Below are 23,327 nucleotides of genomic sequence, written 5' to 3'. Positions count from 1 at the left end.
GTTCTGCCATCTAAAGATGAGCCGAAAGGGGTGGCCCCAGGAGTAGGACACCCCGTGGTCCCGCAGGAAAGCCGTGACCGGGCGGAAGTCCCGCCGCTTCTGCAATGTGGAGGCCGCCAAGTCCTGAAAGAGGTGGGGGCTGTGTAGCCGAAATTGTAGGTTGTTGGTATCCCTGGCTTTTCGTAGGATCCTCTCTTTTAATTGAAACTCGTGGACACAAACTAAAATGTCTGGCGGTGGCGAGCGCGCGCCCCGTGGCAGCCCAACTCGATGCACTCTGTCCATGCGGATCTCCGAGAGGTCCGCCTCCGCTAGAACCTGCAGGAAAAGGACCTCCACATACTCCCGCAAGTTTTCACCTTCTCCTTCCCAGGGCACAGCCCGAATTCGAATGTTTATTGCGGCGGGACCGATTTTCCAAATCTTCGCAGTGGGCCTGAAGGCCTAAATTTTGCTCCCGGAGCCTGAGCATGTCCTGCTGTAACTGGTGGACGTCACCAGTAAGGCCTAGATCGTGCTCCTCCAGGGTCGCCACCCGCTCTCCGATGCCATCCATATCTCGGCGGACCTCGCGCATGTCGGAGGCCAGCTGTGACTTCAGCTCCGTGATGTCGTCCTTGATGGACGCAAAAAGTTCGATCAGGAAGGCCTTCGTGACTGGGCCGTCCCCGTCTTCCTTCGCAGGGGACTTGCTGGAGCTGGGGGGCGATCCGGATGGACCCTTCCCAGGGCCGTCCTTCCCAGGCCTGTACATGCGGTTCCTCGTCGTCATGATGGGGAGCCTCGGCTAGCCCTCGCGCGTTCCGCGATTGCCAGGAGTGTCCCGGGATATCAGGCCACGCTCCCTCGCACCCCCCGAGACTTCCGTTCCGCCGTCACCGGGAGGCCGGAGCTATCGGAGGATAGCAATCGCCGTGCACACTCAATGTCCGTTGAGTTGCCCCCGGGCTATAAGGGGTAGGGTCGGATCAGCACCTCCTCTCCTCTCGTTCCTCTGCGCTGTCCAGCAGCCGCCAGACAGGTCGGCGCCTCCCCGCCACCTCCAACCAGGCGACGTTAGCCAAGATGAGCCACAGGGGGGTAGATGAAGCTCGGGACGGTCCCAGTCAGGGGGTCCTGCAGTGCGATTGTTCTTCTCCACAAGTCGCTGTGGCCCAAGGTCCCCCGGTTAGTGGCAGCCGACATTCTCCAGGCGATGCAGTGTAGGCCGCACTAGCGCATGTGCGTTGCCGCCTCGACACCTCGGCTAAGTCGCCGTTCTTGGTCGTAGCTCGTCGGGAAAAGGCTCACAAGCATTCAGGGCACCTCAGTAACCACAATAAAGTCGATTCCGGAGCAAAGATCTCCCCAGGACAGCTATACAAGGCGATGAAGGGCTCGAGGCACCGGAGGAGCTCGCAGGCACGTCCTACTCCGTCGCCATCTTGGCCACGCCCCTTGGGTTGTGTTTTATCTGGCTTCCCCATTGCCCTGAGATTTTTTCGGAGGGGTGTCTCCTCAAGATCTTCAATATTGTTTTCAGCTATGCCGGTGTTCTTTTGTTGTGCGCTTCTCAACTCTGCTTTTGTAGTGAGTATGCTTATTAATAGAGCAGGCTACGGTGGCACTTTATTTTATTTACTGCGCTATTGTTCCAGCGTAGGTAACCTTATCTAGCGTGATGCAGATGTTGTGTTGCACCTAGGGTCGGGTTGGACTGCACCGAATCAAGTGGTCAGCCGCACCATGCATAGCCGTCGTGGAGCGATGGTGCTGCACCCAGATCCCAGTGAAGGTGTAAGTTTGCGCCTATTATTGTAGTGGTTGAGCAGAATGTTGGTGATTATTACCCCTCAGGTGTATGGCGTGCTTCGGCAGCATTGAGCGTCCGAGCGTGGCTGACGTATGTCGCAGCAAATATGGTGGTGGTTGCAGGTAGGCAGCACAGTGCCACCCTACGGCCCCAGGCGCAAGTCGGGAATTTATAGCAGAGTGGGCTCAAGGGTGTTCCTTAGATCCCAGGCAATGTACTCCTCTTCATCTGTAGCAGTTGTGGTGTGTGCCCTTCCTATGTGCAGTGTATGTCACCAGCGCAATATTGTACAGTATTCAAGGCCTTCTTCCGCTTGAATACGGCCTGGCACCCAATGCTGCACCAAAGCTTGTGGTTCTTTCCCCTTCCTCAGCTCCGCCCCCGACCCTGTCAGCGGTTCGGCGCGGGGCAGGCAGCTGGGTATTTCACGAAGACTCCGGCACAACTGCGCTCACCTTTCATGAGCAGCGCCGGTCGGAGTCCTGCAATGGGCCGCGTCGCAGGGGGTACAAGCACCTGGAGCCGCCCGCTGCCACACGTTCCCGCTGCACAAAGCTTCGCAGCCGTCTCCAGCCGCCTGCAGGTTCAAGCGGAGCAGTGTTTATTCAGGATGCCTCCGATTCGGGCCCCGGTTTGCCGAATTCTGCTGCTTCTCTCCGGACACTTCAGCAATTATTTCCGCCGCAGGCCTGCCGGAGTAAACCGCACATCGGGCTTGCGTACGAGTTACGTCTCGACGCCCTCCAGCGCCCGCCTCCAGCCACAACTCAGTGACAGTTTGTTCCACGGGATCGGCACGTTCTGGGTATATATTGTCATGAAAATTAACTTATTGCGTAGCTGAGAGTGTCATCTATGCAGTCGCTTTATTGTTCTGAATATTCGTGGGCTGTGCACACAGGATAACTGTAGGATGGTGACCTAGTCAGGAGAGCTCGCCTAAAGAGCGGCCATCGCGCAATAACCACTCCACGCATCAGTTTAGCGTAAAAGGCCATTTATTAGGACAGGCATGACAAACCATAATCAAACATAACATCTTTAACCGTTAACAATCCCCCCAACATCCTGCCTTTCAACCATCATCCACTCACGTTTTCCACTGGGCACTCCCAATTCACACCACGACCTCTCCACGTATACCATTCACATCCCTTTTCCCTTCCAAACTCGTCCAGCATCTCCATCCATCGCACTCCCATCTACCACACCCCCATCCTGCACCTGTAACCCCCTCCCCGGAAGGGTGATTCTGCCCATCATGGACGCCACCCAGGTAACCCCCGGAGGGCGGTTACCTGCCCCACCAATTGTGCACCTTTCGCACTCAGTCACGCCTACACCATATCGACTCATTCCACAAAAAACTGAGCAGATCCCGCAGCTCCATCAGATAGTATGCATTTCCTATGTGCGAAAGGTGCACGCAATCATCTCGGAAAACAAGTGGCTCTTCCAGCCTGAGCCCGCCATGAGCCAGCACTTTAAGTCCATGATCCGCACAAAAGATTCTCATCACCCTGTTCAACTTCCCACAGGCCCTTTCAATGGCTGCAGGCTTAAGAGCCCCCCTCCAAATTCGTCGTGGTATGAACTCAGTCCACACAATACAGGCGCCAGCCAGATTGCTCTTCATAGCTTCCAAGTCCCGCTGCATCAGGTGTAACAAGGACACCCCCGATTGTTTCACCAAGTCATTTTCCCCCAAATGAATCACAAGCATGTCCGGGCAGCCCAGCTGTGACACCCTCTTTGTAAGCCATGGCAGCAATTTGCCCCAACGCATTCCGCTCTTACCCCACCATTGAACCTCATGGTGACTGCTCCTCAGGCCCAGGCTACGGCCGCACTCCTGCCTGTCTGCGTACTTCAAGGCCCAATGTACAAACGAATGACCCACGATCCAAGTGACCATCTTGGCCCCTGGCCCCCGAACACAACCTACAAAGAAAAAGAGATTAGTACCACAGCAAAGACAAAAATGCAATCACAACCGCAGCCACCAAGGCCATCCTGCGCCCCCTGCCTCACTTGCGCACATAGCGTTCACAGCACCGAGACCGCCAGCGACCAATCTGCCGAATCTCCTCCCACGACCAACCTAGCCCCGCCGCTGCCGTGGCTGCCCCAATCCGAAAGGAGTGCGTGCCAAAACACAATGGATCCCTGCCAATCCTTCGCAAAGCTAAACGCAGCACCGCTAGCAGCTGAAAAGGCGTCAACCGCTTCAAGGAAACCTGCACGAACACCTCGCCAACTGACCTCCGCACTCGTTCACAGAAACTCTTCCACTCTCGCACCTGGCATGCTCCCACACAACCGCTCTCCGACAGCCACACCCACTTTCCACGACCAACCTGGTCCGTCTTGGAACGTCCCAACCATATCCCCAGACGTGCCCCATGCACATTCACATCCGCAAATGTCCTTCCTGGCGCCCCGCGTGCCCCCAACAACTCAGAGACCCGGAACGCCCCAAAAAACCTCCACACCATGCATAGGCGAAACAGCCCCACCTCATCCGCATCAGAACAGCAAAAAGGTAACTTCCCCAACAACTGTATCAACAATTCAAAAGTAATCGCCTCGTGAGGCAACTCCACATCACCCCCCGCAGCCCTCAACCGTCCCCAACCTTTCAACATACGACTCAGCAGATCCGTCTTAGCCGGATCAAATCCCAAATATACCATACTGTAAAATGAAACGCCTGCCAACGTGCCCGCAATTGTCGTCTGAGACAAACCTCTGTCCATACAATCCAGCACAAAACGTACCACCCCTTGTTCACACGCTTCCCTGGACATTCGCCACGCACCCTTCTTCCAACCCAAAAAGGCCCTGAACTCAGACCACGCCAACCTGTATGCTCGCCTAGTAGATGCGGCTATTGAACTCTCAACCAGCCCCACCACTCTCACTCCCCCCAGGCCCAGATACCCTCCGGCACCTTGGTCTTGCAAGCCTCCGCTCCCGGCGCCAACTTCCTGAACCGCTGCCACTGCGAACGAGATAACGCATCCGCAATTTCATTACTTGCGCCAGACACATGTTGCGCGCGAAACAGCACATTAAGTCGCAGACACAGCAGCATGAAGCTTCGCAGCAAGCGCAGCACTCGCAGGTCTTTTGCCTTCTGATTGTTCACCAGGTCTACCACAGTCCTGTTATCCACGTGGAAAAGCACCGACCTGTTCCTGAATTCCGGGCCCCACACTAACAAGGCCACCAACAGGGGAAAGAACTCCAGAAACGCGATGCTCTTGCCCTGCCGCAACCAATGAGCCGGCCACTGTTCTGGGCACCAACGACCGTCCCAGAAGACTCCGAAACCGGCTGCACCCGCCGCATCTGAGTAGAGCTGCACCTGCCACACCATCCTGTCCCGAGCAAAATCCAGCGATATACCATTGAAGTCTTCCAGGAACACCAGCCAGACCCTCAAGTCAGCCCGCACTCCCAACGTGACCCGGACTCTGTGGTGAGGGAGAACCGCCCCTGACATGGCCATGCCAAGGCGCCTACAAAACGTCCTTCCGGCCCTCACCACCCTGCAAGCAAAGTTCAACAAACCGAGCAAGCGCTGCACAGATCTCAACTCAATCTTACGGACACCGAGCACCTGCCTCAAAACTTCTTGCATCTCCGCCACCTTCTGGGTCGGTAAACGCGCCTGCCAGGCCACCGAATCCAACTGGATACCCAAAAAGGTCAGACAGCAACTGGGCCCTTCCGTCTTCTCCGGCGCCAGCGGCACCCCAAACTCCTTTGCCAACAACTGAAATTGTCCCAAAGCTTCGCCACACTCACCCGAGCGCCCAACTCCAACAAACAGGAAATCGTCCAAATAGTGCGACACCAGCCGGTGCCAACTGCAGTCCACAAAGGCCCACTGCAAAAAGGAACTGAAAGCCTCGAAAAGAGCGCACTTGATCACACAGCCCATTGGCAACACCATGTCCACGAAAATGGACCCGTCAAACTGCATGCCCAGCAATGCAAAATCCGCTGGATGAATGGGGAGGAGGCAAAAGGCCGACTTGATATCACATTTGGCCAGCTCAGCCCCCCTTCCACACGCCCGGACCAGACCCACAGCATCATCCACCGATGCATACAGGACCCTAGAGTCCTCCTCCGCGATGAAATCATTCACGAACCTCCTTCAGGCCAAGACAGATGATGGATCAACCTGAACTCGCCCGGCTCCTTCTTGGGCATCACCCCTAGCGGAGAGACAATGAGATCTGACATCGGCCACTCCTCGAAGGGTCCTGCGATCCTGCCTTCCAAAACCTCCTTTTCCAATTTGCGCGCCACCACCTCCGGCAGTGCCTTCGCCGATCGCAAGTTCTCAGCCCAACGCCTCACCCTCGGTCCCTGATAGCCTATCCGAAAACCTTCCACAAAGCCCCAGTACAATTTCAATGCCACCTCTCTATCAGGGTACCGGGAGAGCCATGGACTCATGGCCTCCACACTAACCGGAGTATGGGCCCATCGGCCCAGCCTGTCCCCTCCCTCATGCAAACTTCCATTGTTCAGAGGGCGTCGCCAACGTGAGACATTGCAAGACAGCGTGACGCCCCCCACACTTGGAACACTCATGTTTAAACTTACAGGGAGGTTGGTTGCAGAACCCCTTGTTGAAACCCCAGCATGCCCCAGCGGGTCCTTGTTTGTATTTCTGGCCCGCTGCCCCCGTCCACACAGCTTGCGTTCCTTGCCCTCCAGTAACGCTCTGACCACCCGCCCCAGATTGGGCGGGACGCGACTGAAAAGACCGATAGGTGACCGGCAGACCACTCGCCGTGTGCGTAGATGCCGCCGCCTGCGTTGAAGACATCCATTAGACCCAGAGCTCCTGGTCCACATCCCCTCACGGCTTATCTGGGTTAACACTGATCCGTGCCCTAGCTTAACCAGGCAAATCCCCCGAAGTGTAATTGCGCCTTCCTCGTCACATCCATGTATTTAAAAAGCGCAATCGCCCGTTCCCTGTGCCTCTCGCAATATATACTCGCATAGATCAGAAAAGACGACGTCCAAATCTCCATAGTCACCGGCACTCTCGGCCACCTGGTCAACTCCCACTCCTCCTCCTTCGACCCCTCCTACACTTGAATCTCCCTGTGCAGGAGTTTGAACACATCAACGTACTCATGCCGCCAGATTTTGGCCTTCGTCTTTTCCGACAAATGCGACCCGGGAGGCATCGCCAAACCCATGTACGGTAACTTCTTCCGCAACTTCTCCACACCCTCTCCTTACCCCCTTGGTCTTCCACCTTATCCGTCTGCGCACTAACTGTCGCCATCTGCCTCTTACATCCAGCAAAATCGGCTCCGCCCCACCTTGAGGCCCTGACTCCTTCACCGAGCCATCCCCAACACCCACCGACCGGCAGGCCTTCTTCCTCCCCCCTCTAGGTCCTTCCCCCCAAGCATCCCACCATGCGCCCTCACCTGATAAAGTTGCTGGGACGTCCTGCTCCGTCCGCCGCATCTCTGCCGGCTTCACCACTCCTCTGATGGCCCGGCCGGCGCCATCCCGTGAGTCCTGTAATGCACCAAACTTGCTCGTTGCCGCTCTGCCCTTCCCCCAACTCTCAACCTCACGCACCTCCCCTTCCTCCTACTCATATTCTTCATCCTCATAATCAAAAACCTCATCTTCCACATCCGGTGCCAACCACTCACGCACCTCAGTCACCACTCTCTTAGCACCTTTCCCTTTCACTCCAGGCAGGAACTCACACTCCAGCATCGCCTGGGCCCGCTCCCTCGGTGGAGGGCAGGCTGCCGCGGACCCCCCTGCTGCTTCGTCCCGGCGTTTGGAGGCTGTTTTGTGCCCCGCCGGCCCACCCCGGCCTCTGCCAGCTGACCCTGCTGGCCTGGCCCCCCCCCCCCGAGCCGTATGCGCCCGGGGAGGCCCCGGTGCCACCAGATCTCTGCACCGCCAAGGCAGTCCTTACCCCCTCTGACCAAGACCAGTCCACCTTCGCCCCTGGGGCGCCTCTGCCATGACCTTCCGCTGCACCCCTGCCGCGCGCAGGTGCAGGGGCCCCTTTGCCCCTAAGCATCCCACCCGCCTTCGCCTCCCTGGCCGCGCAAAGACACTGCCACTCCCCCTCCAACTCAGCAATAAAGTGACGCTGATCGCGGGCCCTCTCTTCCTCCGTCATGAGTTCCCACCTGGCATACCAGGAACTCTTACCCACCTGGTCATCAAGTGCCCCTGTCCCAGGCGGGGGAGCCGTGGAGCTCCCCCCCCGCTTGCCTGGCCCTGCCTGCAGTTGAGTTCTCAAGGGGCCCTTGCCCTTAGACCCTTTTGCCTTACTCACGCCCTTCTTACACCCTGAAAGATCTATGGGTTGTTCACTAATGGGGGCCCCTCATCCCCCCCCAGACCCTCCCCCAGACAGAGCGAGGGCGAAATCCTCACCAGCCGGCACCTCCCAATCACCCAGGTCCTCTCCCCAGCTGTCTTCACTGTCCTCACTGTCCCCATAGTCGACCAATGACCCTTCTGCACCCAGGCCACCAACCGGTGGGGCTGACGTGACCTGGCCCAGCCCGGGGGCCACACTAGCATGTATCAGCGACCCGGCCCCCTTCTTGGGGCCCTCCATCCCTCCTGGCACCACTCCTTCCTCCACCGCACCTGCCGGGAGGCTCTGCGTCCTCCCCACGCGCTTCGCCGCCTCCTGCGGCTTCTTGCCCCTCACCCACCCCGACATACCTCCTCGAGCCCCCAGGGGCTCGTCCATGCACGCTGCGACAGCCGCGTAGACACCTGCCAAAGCGGACCTAGGTGTGCGGGTCATCCCGACCCACGCCTGGTCCCGGACACCGGGCTGGAGGAGATCCGACCTCCCAGCCCGGCCGAGCACCAAAAGCGCCGCCCGCACCGCCTCTGCGTCGGGCGTATACATTGTGAGCCTGGAGCACCGTTCACGGCCAACCCATGACGTCGTCTGCCCAATTTGCACACCGGGACACCAGCGGCAATATTCGCTCACTAAATACTGCTCCGCCTAACTAATTAAGTCGCTAAACTACCCTTCCAAACTATTCCCTAAGCACACAAAAAACTAGACCTATTCCCTGAGGCACCGGGGACAGGAAGAGGAAGTCCTTCCCCTCCTGTCCCCTTAAGTAACCTCCTAACACCACCCCCTAACAAAACACCCCCTAACCTAACCCTCTGCCTGCCGTCCTCTCGCGCGAATACCCCGGAGGAAAGACTGGTCTGCCGACCTGCTTTCCCCGGGGGCCGCATTTCCTAGCGTGGTTAGCTCCGCCCCCCCCCCAACTGTTTCACTCATTTTGATCTGATTTGCAACTAGGGCCTCTTTTACCTGGGTCCCCGTGTCTGTCTTCTGTCCTTGTCTGACCCTTGAAGGAGGTCATTTAAATTGAGTTAAAAAATAACCTATGTTTAGAAATAAATGTGGAAAGAAGTCTGCAGGGGTCTTGGCTACAAGTGCTGGAAGCCCTGGGGCAGCAGTCCACCTGTGGCTGTTCTAATGCCCAACAAAAGCTGCAGAAGAGATTCCAGACTTTCGGAGGCCTCTGTGCTTTTCCATACCTGCCAACGAAAACAAATATTTCACTGTATGATGAGGGGGCGGGGCCATGGAGGAAGCCGCTGACTCCAAAAAGAAGAAAACAAACTTTCAGAGGCTGGTGCTGATATCCTGGGGTGCTCACACACCCCTTAATGGAGGTGGGAAGTTCAAAACCTCCAAAAACAAGCTGTAAATCCACTTTTTACCATGGTTTCAGCTCACTTTCCCTGCCATGTGTGATATCGGCTCCTCACCGGGTGACAGTGTCACACGGTGGTACCGTGTGAGTTGGCAGGTCTGCCCTGCCCAGCACTGCGTATAACATGGGTTCTACAGCAGCAGAGAAAGTGAAACCAACTCTGCTGCCTCTTAAAGAGAGCACAGGAACTCACTCTCAGCACAGATGGGCCCTAGTGTCTCCCCTGAACTATTATTATTATTTAGAAACTTATAAAGCGCTCAGCTAGCCCCAACGGGGGTGTCCCGGCGCTAAGACAAGCGGCAGAAGCAGGTACCAGAAAGGGGGTAAGGGCTAGAAAACAGCCATGTCTCCAGAACACCTCGAAAGATAGTTTCAGACTCGGCCATATGCAGAGAGAGTGGCAGGCTGTTCCAGGTTTTGGCCGTAATCACTGCAAAGACTCTGCCACCCATTCTAGGCCGGCGGAGACAGGGAGTCGCCTAGAGGCGGGGATGATTCGATCTAAGGGTACGGTTGGACTGGCAGTGCTTGAGTCGAGCTCTAAGATAGGCTGGACCGTGACCCTGAAGCGCTCTAAAAGCCAGGACAAGAGACTTGAATTGAATACGTTTGATCACAGGAAGCCATTGGAGCTTCTTCAAATGGGGTGTGATCCAATGGCGATATGGGGTTTTGCATATCAGCCTAGCCGCCACGTTTTGAAAGATCTGTAGGCATCTAATCAAATATGCTGGTGCCCCCACATAAAGACTGTTTGCATAGTCAAGATGTGAGGTGATCAAGGCATGAATAATGGTCCGATGGGAAACCAGAGGGAGAAAGTGAAGGATTTTGCGGAGCATTTGCAGTTTACCAAAACAGGCAGAGGAGACCTAACTGATTTGAGGTTTGCAAGATAGCTCATTATCGAACCAAAACCCAAGGTTCCTAGCTGAGTCCACAGGTTTGGGGGGGAGGGGAGGATTCAGCTTAGATAGCCACCAGAGCAATGGAGGAAGGTTTTTTTAAAATTAAAAAACAGAACCTTGGTTTTGTCTGAGTTGAGCTTAAGGGTGTTCAGTGACATCCAGGTGGAGATATTACACAGGCAGCGTCTGAAATTTGCAAAGGCTGCTTCAGAGTGATCTTTAAATGAGAACACCAGTTGTGTATCATCTGCATAGGTAATCATTCTAACCCCGTAGGGTTCTACCAGAGCTGCTATAGGAGGAGAGGTAGACATTGAAGAAGAGAGGGGTCAGGGCAGAGCCCTGGGGGGCCCCACAGCTCAAGGGTTTCTCCTCGGAGACAAAAGGCTAAAAAGAGACTTGTTGAGTGCGGCCGCGGAGGTAGGATCGAATCCAGGACAAGAGGGTGCCCTGGATCCCGAGGCTGGAAAGTCTCTCTAACAGGATAGAATGAGAGACCGTGTTGAATGCCGCGGACAGGTCAAGAAGCACTAGCATAGCTGCTCCGCCTGAATCCACGCATTCGTGAACGGTCTCAGAGCCTTCAAGGAGGGCAATCTCAGTACTATAACCGGATCCCTGCCCGGACTGGGAGTCATGAAAAAGATGACGGGATTTGAGATAACGTGACAGTTATTCCTGAACTCATTTTTCTAAAACTTCTGGCTCTGCTAGAAGAGAAATGGGTCGATAGTTTTTAAAGACAGATGGGTCAGCATCAGATTTTTTAACGATAGGCACTAGGAGGGCCTGTTTCCAAATTGAGGAGAAAGTCAAAGTGCGCAGGGAGGAATTCCAGATCATGTTCAGAGGAGAAATAACAAGCATTTACAATGCAATGGTTTTGCCTTTGTTAAAGTTAGAGCTATTGGCATTGCTCTTGACATTATTTTTATTTATGTTTTTTTTTTTTAAAACATAAATAAATGGCATTGTCATTTACAATGCAACTAGCTTTATCTCTCGCAAATGACACACATAAACACCCACAGAGAGCCCCCCCCACACACACACAGAGCCCCCCACACAAACACACACACAGAGGCCCCCCCCACACACACACACAGAGCCCCCCACACACACACCCACACAGAGCCCCCCACAAACACAGCCACACAAAGCCCCCCCACACACAGCCACACAGAGCCCTCCACACACCCACACAGACCCCCCCCACACACTGCGACCCCCCCACACACTGCAAGCCCTACACACTGCGAGCCCCCCCACACACTGCGACCCCCATTTCAATAGATGTGTGATGCTTACCTGGTACTAAATTGGTCCCTGCATGGCTGAAAGGTTGAAATGGTGTAGGAGGCAAGGGGACAAATGTGAGCATGGAGAGAAAGGAGTATAAGTTTGAGATTAGTGACTGGGTGAAAATAAAATCCGGAAGGACACAGGGTGGTCTTTCCAAATTAGATGGTCTATTTCAGGTAGAAAATGTCAGTAGGTTCTTTGTGTTCTTGAGGGGGGATAGGTCCAACCGGCACCATAATCGGATGTTTATTGTTTATACCCATTCACAACAGGCAACTAGGCAGGATGGTCGTCTCAGAGCCCAATCAGCAGTGAAGCAACAAGGTCCCTAAACCTCCGTAAAAGCATGTGTAACACTGAGGGGCCCTCCTCACCACACACAGGGCTTGATAGAACTTAATTAGTTCCATACTGACAATTATTGCCAGACCAAAACGGTGTTTAAAACAGTAACATACACACTTGATATCTAGGAGAGCTCACCGTGTAGCACTGCAGACCCCAATTTTACCCCCATTTTTGCCTGCACACCCTAAAAACGACCACATACAACATGTATACACTTTACGCGTTTAATAGCAGTTGACTAGGAAGTTCAGAAAGCTTTTTACAAGCGAGTAGTCCGCCTGCTCACGTTTTTTCTGTGTTTTCCGCTGCTCGAGTTCGCATTTTTAACATGAAAAGCAAAAGGAAAAACACAAACAGACTCGATGGGCTACTCAACATATCTAATAATATACAACCGGATATTTGCGTGTCTAAAGTTAAAAAATGGGTTTTGGCAACTTCCAACTGAGCGTTGAAGGGACTGACTGAGAAATGTGTGTCTCCGAGGCAGGGTGACAGTGTAAACAAGCATTTACAATGCAATGGTCTCGGCAATATTAAAGGTAGAGCTATTGGCATTGCTCATGACATTTTTTTGGGGTGTTTTTTTTTTTAAATCATAAATAAATGGCATTGTCATTTACATTGCCAATAGCGTAATCGTTAAATAAATGGCTTTGTCATTTACAATGCCAATAGCTTAATCGCTCGCAAATGCATGACCTATTACATTTTACACCCACACAGAGCCACACACGCAAAGCCACCCACACACACAGTCACCCACACAATCTGCACTCTGAATCTGCACTCTGAATCTGCACTCTGAATCTGCACTCTGAATCTGAATCTGCACTCTGAATCTGAATCTGCACTCTGAATCTGCACTCTGAATCTGAATCTGCACACGGAATCTGCACTCTGAATCTGCACTCTGAATCTGAATCTGCACTCTGAATCTGCACTCTGAATCTGAATCTGCACTCTGAATCTGCACTCTGAATCTGAATCTGCACTCTGAATCTGCACTCTGAATCTGCACTCTGAATCTGAATCTGCACACGGAATCTGCACTCTGAATCTGAATCTGCACTCTGAATCTGCACTCTGAATCTGCACTCTGGATCTGCACTCTGAATCTGCACTCTGAATCTGCACTCTGAATCTGCACTCTGAATCTGCACTCTGAATCTGCACTCTGAATATGCACTCTGAATCTGCACTCTGAATCTGCACTCTGAATCTGCACTCTGCACTCTGAATCTGAATCTGCACTCTGCACTCTGAATCTTCACTCTGCACTCTGCACTCTGAATCTGCACTCTGAATCTGCACTCTGAATCTGCACTCTGAATCTGCACTCTGAATCTGCACTCTGAATCTGCACTCTGAATCTGAATCTGCACTCTGCACTCTGAATCTTCACTCTGCACTCTGAATCTGCACTCTGAATCTGCACTCTGAATCTGCACTCTGAATCTGCACTCTGAATCTGCACTCTGAATCTGAATCTGCACTCTGAATCTGCACTCTGAATCTGCACTCTGAATCTGCACTCTGAATCTGAATCTGCACTCTGCACTCTGAATCTGCACTCTGCACTCTGAATCTGCACTCTGAATCTGAATCTGCACTCTGCACTCTGCACTCTGAATCTGCACTCTGAATCTGAATCTGCACTCTGCACTCTGAATCTGCACTCTGCACTCTGCACTCTGAATCTGCACTCTGAATCTGAATCTGCACTCTGAACTCTGCACTCTGAATCTGCACTCTGAATCTGCACTTTGCACTCTGAATCTGCACTCTGAATCTGCACTCTGAATTTGCACTCTGAATCTGCACTCTGAATTTGCACTCTGCACTCTGAATCTGCACTCTGAATGGAATCTGCACTCTGAATCTGCCCTCTGCACTCTGAATCTTGAATCTGCACTCTGAATCTGCACTCTGCACTCTGAATCTGCACTCTGAATGGAATCTGCACTCTGAATCTGCCCTCTGCACTCTGAATCTTGAATCTGCACTCTGAATCTTGAATCTGCACTCTGAATCTGCACTCTGAATCTGCACTCTGAATCTGCACTCTGAATCTGCACTCTGAATCTGCACTCTAAATCTGCACTCTGAATCTGCACGCTGCACTCTGAATCTGCACTCTGACTCTGCACCCTGCACTTTGAATCTGCACTCTGAATCTGCATTCTGCACTCTGCACTCTGAATCTGCACTCTGAATCTGAATCTGCACTCTGAATCTTAATCTGCACTCTGAATCTGAATCTGCACTCTGAATCTGCACTCTGAATCTGAATCTGCACTCTGAATCTGAATCTGCACTCTGAATCTGCACTCTGAATCTGAATCTGCACTCTGAATCTGCACTCTGAATCTGAATCTGCACTCTGAATCTGAATCTGCACTCTGAATCTGAATCTGCACTCTGAATCTGCACTCTGCACTCTGAATCTGCACTCTGAATCTGCACTCTGAATCTGCACTCTGCACTCTGCACTCTGAATCTGCACTCTGAATCTGCACTCTGCACTCTGAATCTGCACTCTGCACTCTTCACTCTGAATCTGAATCTGCACTCTGAATCTGCACTCTGAATCTGAATCTGCACTCTGAATCTGAATCTGCACTCTGAATCTGCACTCTGAATCTGCACTCTGAATCTGCACTCTGAATCTGCACTCTGAATCTGCACTCTGAATCTGCACTCTGAATCTGCACTCTGAATCTGCACTCTGAATCTGCACTCTGAATCTGAATCTGCACTCTGAATCTGCACTCTGAATCTGAATCTGCACTCTGAATCTGAATCTGCACTCTGCACTCTGAATCTTCACTCTGCACTCTGCACTCTGAATCTGCACTCTGAATTTGCACTCTGAATCTGCACTCTGCACTCTGAATCTGCACTCTGCACTCTGCACTCTGAATCTGCACTCTGCACTCTGAATCTGCACTCTGCACTCTGAATCTGCACTCTGCACTTGCACTCTGAATCTGCACTCTGCACTCTGAATCTGCACTCTGCACTCTGAATCTGCACTCTGAATCTGCACTCTGAATCTGCACTCTGAATCTGCACTCTGAATCTGCATTCTGCACTCTGCACTCTGAATCTGCACTCTGAATCTGAATCTGCACTCTGAATCTGAATCTGCACTCTGAATCTGAATCTGCACTCTGAATCTGCACTCTGAATCTGCACTCTGAATCTGCACTCTGAATCTGCACTCTGAATCTGCACTCTGAATCTGCACTCTGAATCTGCACTCTGAATCTGCACTCTGAATCTGCACTCTGAATCTGCACTCTGAATCTGCACTCTGAATCTGAATCTGCACTCTGAATCTGCACTCTGCACTCTGAATCTGCACTCTGAATCTGCACTCTGCACTCTGCACTCTGAATCTGCACTCTGAATCTGCACTTTGCACTCTGAATCTGCACTCTGAATCTGCACTCTGAATCTGCACTCTGAATTTGCACTCTGAATCTGCACTCTGAATTTGCACTCTGCACTCTGAATCTGCACTCTGAATCTGCACTCTGAATTTGCACTCTGCACTCTGAATCTGCACTCTGAATCTGCACTCTGAATCTGCACTCTGCACTCTGAATCTGCACTCTGAATGGAATCTGCACTCTGAATCTTGAATCTGCACTCTGAATCTTGAATCTGCACTCTGAATCTGCACTCTGCACTCTGAATCTGCACTCTGAATCTGCACTCTGAATCTGCACTCTGCACTCTGAATCTGCACTCTGAATGGAATCTGCACTCTGAATCTGCCCTCTGCACTCTGAATCTGCACTCTGAATGGAATCTGCACTCTGAATCTGCCCTCTGCACTCTGAATCTTGAATCTGCACTCTGAATCTGCACTCTGCACTCTGAATCTGCACTCTGAATCTGCACTCTGAATCTGCACTCTGCACTCTGAATCTGCACTCTGAATGGAATCTGCACTCTGAATCTGCCCTCTGCACTCTGAATCTTGAATCTGCACTCTGAATCTGCACTCTGAATCTGCACTCTGAATCTGCACTCTGAATCTGCACTCTGAATCTGCACTCTAAATCTGCACTCTGCACTCTGAATCTGCACTCTGCACTCTGAATCTGCACTCTGAATCTGCACTCTGAATCTGCATTCTGCACTCTGCACTCTGAATCTGCACTCTGAATCTGAATCTGCACTCTGAATCTGAATCTGCACTCTGAATCTGCACTCTGAATCTGAATCTGCACTCTGAATCTGCACTCTGAATCTGCACTCTGAATCTGCACTCTGAATCTGCACTCTGAATCTGAATCTGCACTCTGAATCTGCACTCTGAATCTGAATCTGCACTCTGAATCTGCACTCTGGATCTGCACTCTGAATCTGCACTCTGAATCTGCACTCTGAATCTGCACTCTGAATCTGCACTCTGAATCTGCACTCTGAATCTGCACTCTGAATCTGCACTCTGAATCTGCACTCTGAATCTGCATTCTGCACTCTGCACTCTGAATCTGCACTCTGAATCTGAATCTGAATCTGCACTCTGAATCTGCACTCTGAATCTGCACTCTGAATCTGAATCTGCACTCTGAATCTGCACTCTGAATCTGCACTCTGAATCTGCACTCTGAATCTGAATCTGCACTCTGAATCTGAATCTGCACTCTGAATCTGCACTCTGCACTCTGAATCTGCACTCTGAATCTGGAATCTGCACTCTGCACTCTGCACTCTGCACTCTGCACTCTGAATCTGGAATCTGCACTCTGCACTCTGCACTCTGAATCTGAATCTGAATCTGCACTCTGAATCTGCACTCTAAATCTGAATCTGCACTCTGAATCTGCACTCTGAATCTGAATCTGCACTCTGAATCTGAATCTGCACTCTGAATCTGCACTCTGAATCTACACTCTGAATCTGCACTCTGCACTCTGAATCTGCACTCTGAATCTGGAATCTGCACTCTGCACTCTGAATCTGCACTCTGAATCTGCACTCTGAATCTGCACTCTGCACTCTGCACTCTGCACTCTGCACTCTGAATCTGCACTCTGCACTCTGAATCTGCACTCTGCACTTGCACTCTGAATCTGCACTCTGCACTCTGAATCTGCACTCTGCACTCTGAATCTGCACTCTGAATCTGCACTCTGAATCTGTACTCTGAATCTGCATCTGCACTCTGCACTCTGAATCTGCACTCTGAATCTGCACTCTGAATCTGCACTCTGAATCTGAATCTGCACTCTGAATCTGCACTCTGAATCTGCACTCTGAATCTGCACTCTGAATCTGCACTCTGAATCTGAATCTGCACTCTGAATCTGAATCTGCACTCTGAATCTGCACTCTGCACTCTGAATCTGCACTCTGAATCTGGAATCTGCACTCTGCACTCTGTACTCTGCACTCTGAATCTGAATCTGAATCTGCACTCTGAATCTGCACTCTAAATCTGAATCTGCACTCTGAATCTGAATCTGCACTCTGAATCTGAATCTGCACTCTGAATCTGAATCTGCACTCTGAATCTGCACTCTGAATCTGCACTCTGAATCTGCACTCTGAATCTGCACTCTGAATCTGGAATCTGCACTCTGCACTCTGAATCTGCACTCTGAATCTGCACTCTGAATCTGCACTCTGCACTCTGCACTCTGCACTCTGCACTCTGAATCTGCACTCTGCACTCTGAATCTGCACTCTGAATCTGCACTCTGAATCTGCACTCTGCACTCTGAATCTGCACTCTGCACTCTGAATCTGCACTCTGAATCTGCACTCTGAATCTGCACTCTGAATCTGCACTCTGAATCTGCATCTGCACTCTGCACTCTGAATCTGCACTCTGAATTTGAATCTGCACTCTGAATCTGAATCTGCACTCTGAATCTGCACTCTGAATCTGAATCTGCACTCTGAATCTGCACTCTGCACTCTGAATCTGCACTCTGCACTCTGAATCTGCACTCTGCACTCTGAATGGATTCTGCTTCACCATTGTGCTTTATCTGTCTCTATGATTTGGCCTTGACCCTCTTGCACTTATTCTTCAGCAAAGCGTTTCTGGTTAGGGAACCAATGTAGGAGGCCATTAGCTAGTAGAAGAGTAACATGTTTTGGTGCTTTCTTTATTTGGTAGCGGAGTAGTGCATGGTGAGCCTTTCTGTCCAGCTTATTGTGCTTCTTGTTGGTGGCTTGACCTGGAGATTAAAATTTAAGTTGTTTGTTTGTGCAGAGTAATTCTCACTGAGACGACCGTGTTGTTCTCACGTTACATGAGCATTACTTGCCTAATTTTATTCTGTTGCCTGGAATTCTAAATGTGATATATCACTGTCAACACAAGTCATGTTATTTAGGAAGTATATGTTTTACTTAGTTCCCATACAGTGTGCATAAAAAACTTTTTAGAGTGAAAATAGCTGTCCAGATGAAATTGCTGTGACTGAGAAGGCATTGACTTGCGGCAGCCAGGATCGGTATGTCGAAAGCACGTGATTAGCTCTCTGCAAAATGAGGCTCTGGATGTCTGTCTCCAGCTGGCCAGCCTTTCTACCCCGAGCTGAGATTTGTAGGTCGGTGCCACTACTCTAAATGTGTTCTGCTGCCTGGCAGTCAACAGCTGTGCTTGGCATTCGGGTTACGCTTCTTCTACCATGACGATGTGTAACCGCAATCTACCTAAGCGACATCAAACAAGACAGTAGAGATGCGTTGAATGCGTGTTCGCTTTCTCTACTGCGACAATGTGCAAATCGGCATATAAATGGTAAAATATCTGGTGCAGCCACCCAAAAATGTGATGTATATGTGGGTCACTTGACTAACGGGTCATCTAAGATGTGGTGCTCTTGGATTCGAAAATGACTAGTCTATAGCTCGGATGCAAATATGTGATCTGTCCGGCAGCCTGCTGAGCTGGCCCACCAGTTTAAAAATACCAATATTTTTTTGCTAATACGAATGTGTAGACTGGAGGAATAATTTAGAAGTGTATAGGGGGCAGCGAGAGCGATGAGAACAAATGCCATGACCAAACCATAAACAAAAGGAGCACAACCGATATAGTTGGAACAAGAGGAGTTGAAGTCAAGGGGGAGGAGAGGCGAAGAGGAGACCACGGGTGCCGTCAATGCCGGCCCAGATTCGGGGGCGTTCCCGAGAACAGGCTTTCGGCTGACGTAGCCAAAAGCCAAAAATTCTCGGGAACGCCCTCGAATCTGGTCCGAGATTGACGGACACAGCCCTCTCCCAATGGCTAGCCTCCATTTATGGAGCTAGCCAATGAGAGAGTGGGGACGGTCCAGTCCTCATACACACACATCATTAAGTTTTTTCTAGCCATGCGTACTTCGTACGCATTGGCTAGTCAAAACCTAAAAAGGGGGGCTAAAGTGCTAAATAGTTGTGCTGGGCAGGGATCCTTAGGGAGAGCCTGATTTGCAGGCGAAGTTTTTGAAGAGAGGTATCGATGGAGATCGGGTGAAAGAAAGTCAGCGCATCGCTGTTAATCACGCCATTGTCTGGGGTAGGGGAAAGTGATGATGGGGCAAACGTTGAATATATATCCAAAATGTTATCGTAAAAGAAATCCGATAACTCGTTACAGAAATCCTGGGAGGGGGGAACTGTACTCGAGATGGCAGATGGCTTGGTGAAATCTTTAACTATTTTGAAGAGAGTTTTTGATGAATTACTGTCGATGTGAACTTTATTGATGAAGTACTCATAGCAGAGTGCTTACGTTTATGAAAATTCTTTATGGTGGCTTTTTAGACTGATTTAGCCGTGGGATCATAAAGTGATCTCCAACTGCGCTCAAGTTTCTTACAGCAGCTTTTCTCAGCACTCAGTACCAGGGTAAACCAAGGGGCTGATGGTTTTTGTCTTGATGAATTATTAGGTTTAAGGGGGGCAACAGTATCAAGGAGAGACAGTTATTGAAGTTAGACACATCTAGCTCAAGTTCACCAGCCAACTGAAGGGGGTGACAGGAAAGTGCAGGAATCATAGAATTGCAAGTCATTTTTAACCATTTCCTACTGTAATCCCGGGTCGTGGAAGGATTAGCCGAACGAGGGGGTATTGCCATGCTAAATGGGATTAAGAAATATTCCGACCAAGTAAGTGGAACGGGAGACGCTGTGGCCAAATTGGGGTTGTTAGAAAAAAGTAAGTCAAGAGTATGACCGGCCCGATGGGTGGGCCGCTAACCACCTGTGTCAGATTAAGGCCCTCCAGTGTTTCTAGAAGCTGGCACGCTTTAGTGCAGTGAATATCATCGACATGCATGTTGAAATGTCTGAGGATCATGAAGTGGGGATGTTTAAGCGACAGGTCAGCAACTATATTGTAAAGTTCTAATAGATGCTGAAGGGGCCTCACTCGAGATGGACTCACCTTTTTTTTTTTTTTTGTCCTCATATATGCCGCCAGAATATATATGCTCTAGATGGGTCTCGCTGTTGCCTCTTATACTGTTGTTTTTCTTTCGGGTCCACCATGGAAAACAGTATCATAGCAAACAGGGGTTCCCAGAGGTAGGCTGTTTTCCTTATCCTACTCCTCCAGACCTATTTTAGGCACCCTAGGCCTGGTGGAGGACAGAACCGACACAACCTCTGGCATAATCACAGGACTGCTCACCTATTTATCCAGACCATCAGTTTAGACCAGACATTCTCCAAGCTCTCACTGCGGCCAGGCTGATCCATTTTACACACTTCCATTAGGTACTTCAAACATACTGCAAATCTATGGGGAGCCGCTGACTTCCACTCCATACAGATTTGTCTCCTTGCAATAATTATTGTGTAAAAAATGAATTGAGTATCCAGATCCTTGATGTTATATTCTTTCAGAAAGCCAAAAAAGACTAATCTGCGAGAACATGCAATAGTTGTTGAAAGTACATCTCCCAAGAAATCCATTATCGCTTTCCAGAAGTTTTGAATGGCTGGACATTCTAGAAAGATGTGGATATCATCAGCGGCGTTCTGGTTACAACGGGGGCAATAATAGTTGTTTCGTGTTATCCTGTGTAGTTTGGCCGGAGTCCAATAGACTCTGTGAGCCGTAAACAGGTGATTGCGCCTTAAATTAGCGGGTTTAATTAGCCTCTGTGAAAGGGAAAAAGAGTCTAACCATGCCTTACAGACTTCTTCTGGGGGCTCTGCTATACAGTTTCCCCATAACTTTACTATCTCCGGGTACAGTTCACTCTCCTCTTCTTTGACCATTGAATTGTACCAAAAAGATAACTCTTTTACCCATTTCCCCCTTCTGCCAATTGCCTCAAGAATATCTGTATCTTCCTCCCTTTGCATACTTTGACTGGACCACCAAGCGGACAGCTGGTAATATTTAAACCTAGTCAACTGTCCCTCCGTAAGCTGTGCCAGCGTGTTCCAACTCATTAGGCCCGAGTCTGCCCAGAGGTCTCCCCATTTTTTGAAGCCAGCTGTTTTCAGGGGTTGTGATAGTTGATCCTGGAGGCATTGAGGTGTGCCAGGAGAATCCCAAATCGGGGAGTGTGTGTGATAATAGGAAATATTAAATGTCTTCCTCATGAAACCCCAATTTTTTAATGCAGTCTGTAGGATTTTAAAGCGAATTTTTTTTAAAAATTTCTGGTCTCCAAACTTGAAAGTAAAGTAATCATGGTCATAGGGTAAATCAATTAACAAAGCTTGAAACAGGCGGCCCTGTGATGATGCGTCCAGCTTGTTTGCAAGAAGCCTAAAATTTTAAAAATGAAATGCATGACAGTATGAGAGAATGTCAGGGAGGGCAAGCCCTCCTATTTTTAAACCCCTCCTCAATTTCTTCCATGCAATTCTTGTTGACTTGCAGGCCCATATAAAGGATCCAATTTTGCCCTGTAAAGTGTTGATGTCTTTCAGTGAAAATGATAGGGGGATGCAGTTAAATAAAAAGGTCAATTTAGGAAGAATTGTCATTTTGATAAGGTTGACCCGACCGTAGATGTTTAAAGGCAAGTTCCCCCATCTTGTTAAAGTTTTATTAATATCTTTAACCACCTTTTGCCAACTGAGAGAAGTGGTATCATTTAAAGATTGAGTTAAGTGGATTCCCAGGTACCTCATACTCTGTTTTGCACCAGCTATATGTGTGTTGTTATTCCACCCCATGATCTCTGTTTTATCTTTATTAATCTGGTACCCGGACAGTTTCCCAAATTCCTCAGATAAAAAGAATAACCTTGGAATTGCTTCCGAGTGATCAGAGGTATATAAAAGAAGATCATCAGCGTACAACGCCACCTTCAAAAGCAGATTTCCAAGCTGGAATGGTTGAATAATATTGTCCTCTCTAATCCCACAAACAAAAGGCTCCATATAAACATCGAACAGAAGGGGGGACAGAGGACAACCCCGCCTAGTGCCTCGTGATATGTCAAACCACTCAGATAAAATTCCATTAACTAAAACCTTAGCCTTTGGGCAGTGATATAAGGATCTGACCGCCTCTATGAAAATTTTGGGGAGCCCGAAGGCCGCCATTGTGGCCCAAAGATATTTCCAATTGACCTGGTCGAAGGCCTTAGCCGCATCTATGGCCACCAGCGCCAGTGGGAGATTTTTAGCATTAGAATAATCTACAGCCCCTATAGCTTGAAACGTTAGTTCATTTAACTGTCTCCCCGGGATAAAGCCTCTCTGGTCAGGGTGGATTATGGATTTTATTACCTTTTGATAATCTGGTGGCCAAGATGCCTGAGTAAATCAGATGGACTCACCTTTGATGGACTCCTGAAATGTTTCTCTCAACATGAAAGGCCCATCCAACTGGCCTTCTTGTAAACTATTTATGAAGAATATGTTTGTTTACAGGGTTTTCTTTTCCTTTTCCCCAGAGTGGGACCCCTGAGAACAGTGGGGCCCCAGCCCACCCCCTGCACCAAAGGGGCTGTGAAGGTGTATTTTGCACCCCTGTTTATTGGCTTGCCATTTGTAAATCATGTTGAAGATGTCAGGCTCTTTATTGTGCCTACGCCTCGGTTCTTTTCTTTGTCCAGGGGCCTGTCTACCTCAGTAAGGGTGGCACCAGAACTGATGGACCAACAAACCAGGCCATGGATGCAGCAAAATTTTACACCTGGGTGTCAGCCTCTAGCCACAAATGGTTCTCAAAGTTGCAAAGGATAAAGCCTCCCATCTTTAATGATTTCGTGTTCCGGTA

The sequence above is a fragment of the Lissotriton vulgaris genome, chromosome 4_1, assembly GCF_964263255.1.
Source record: "Lissotriton vulgaris chromosome 4_1, aLisVul1.2, whole genome shotgun sequence".
Classification (NCBI taxonomy): domain Eukaryota; kingdom Metazoa; phylum Chordata; class Amphibia; order Caudata; family Salamandridae; genus Lissotriton; species Lissotriton vulgaris.
This window is presented reverse-complemented; position numbering follows the sequence as displayed.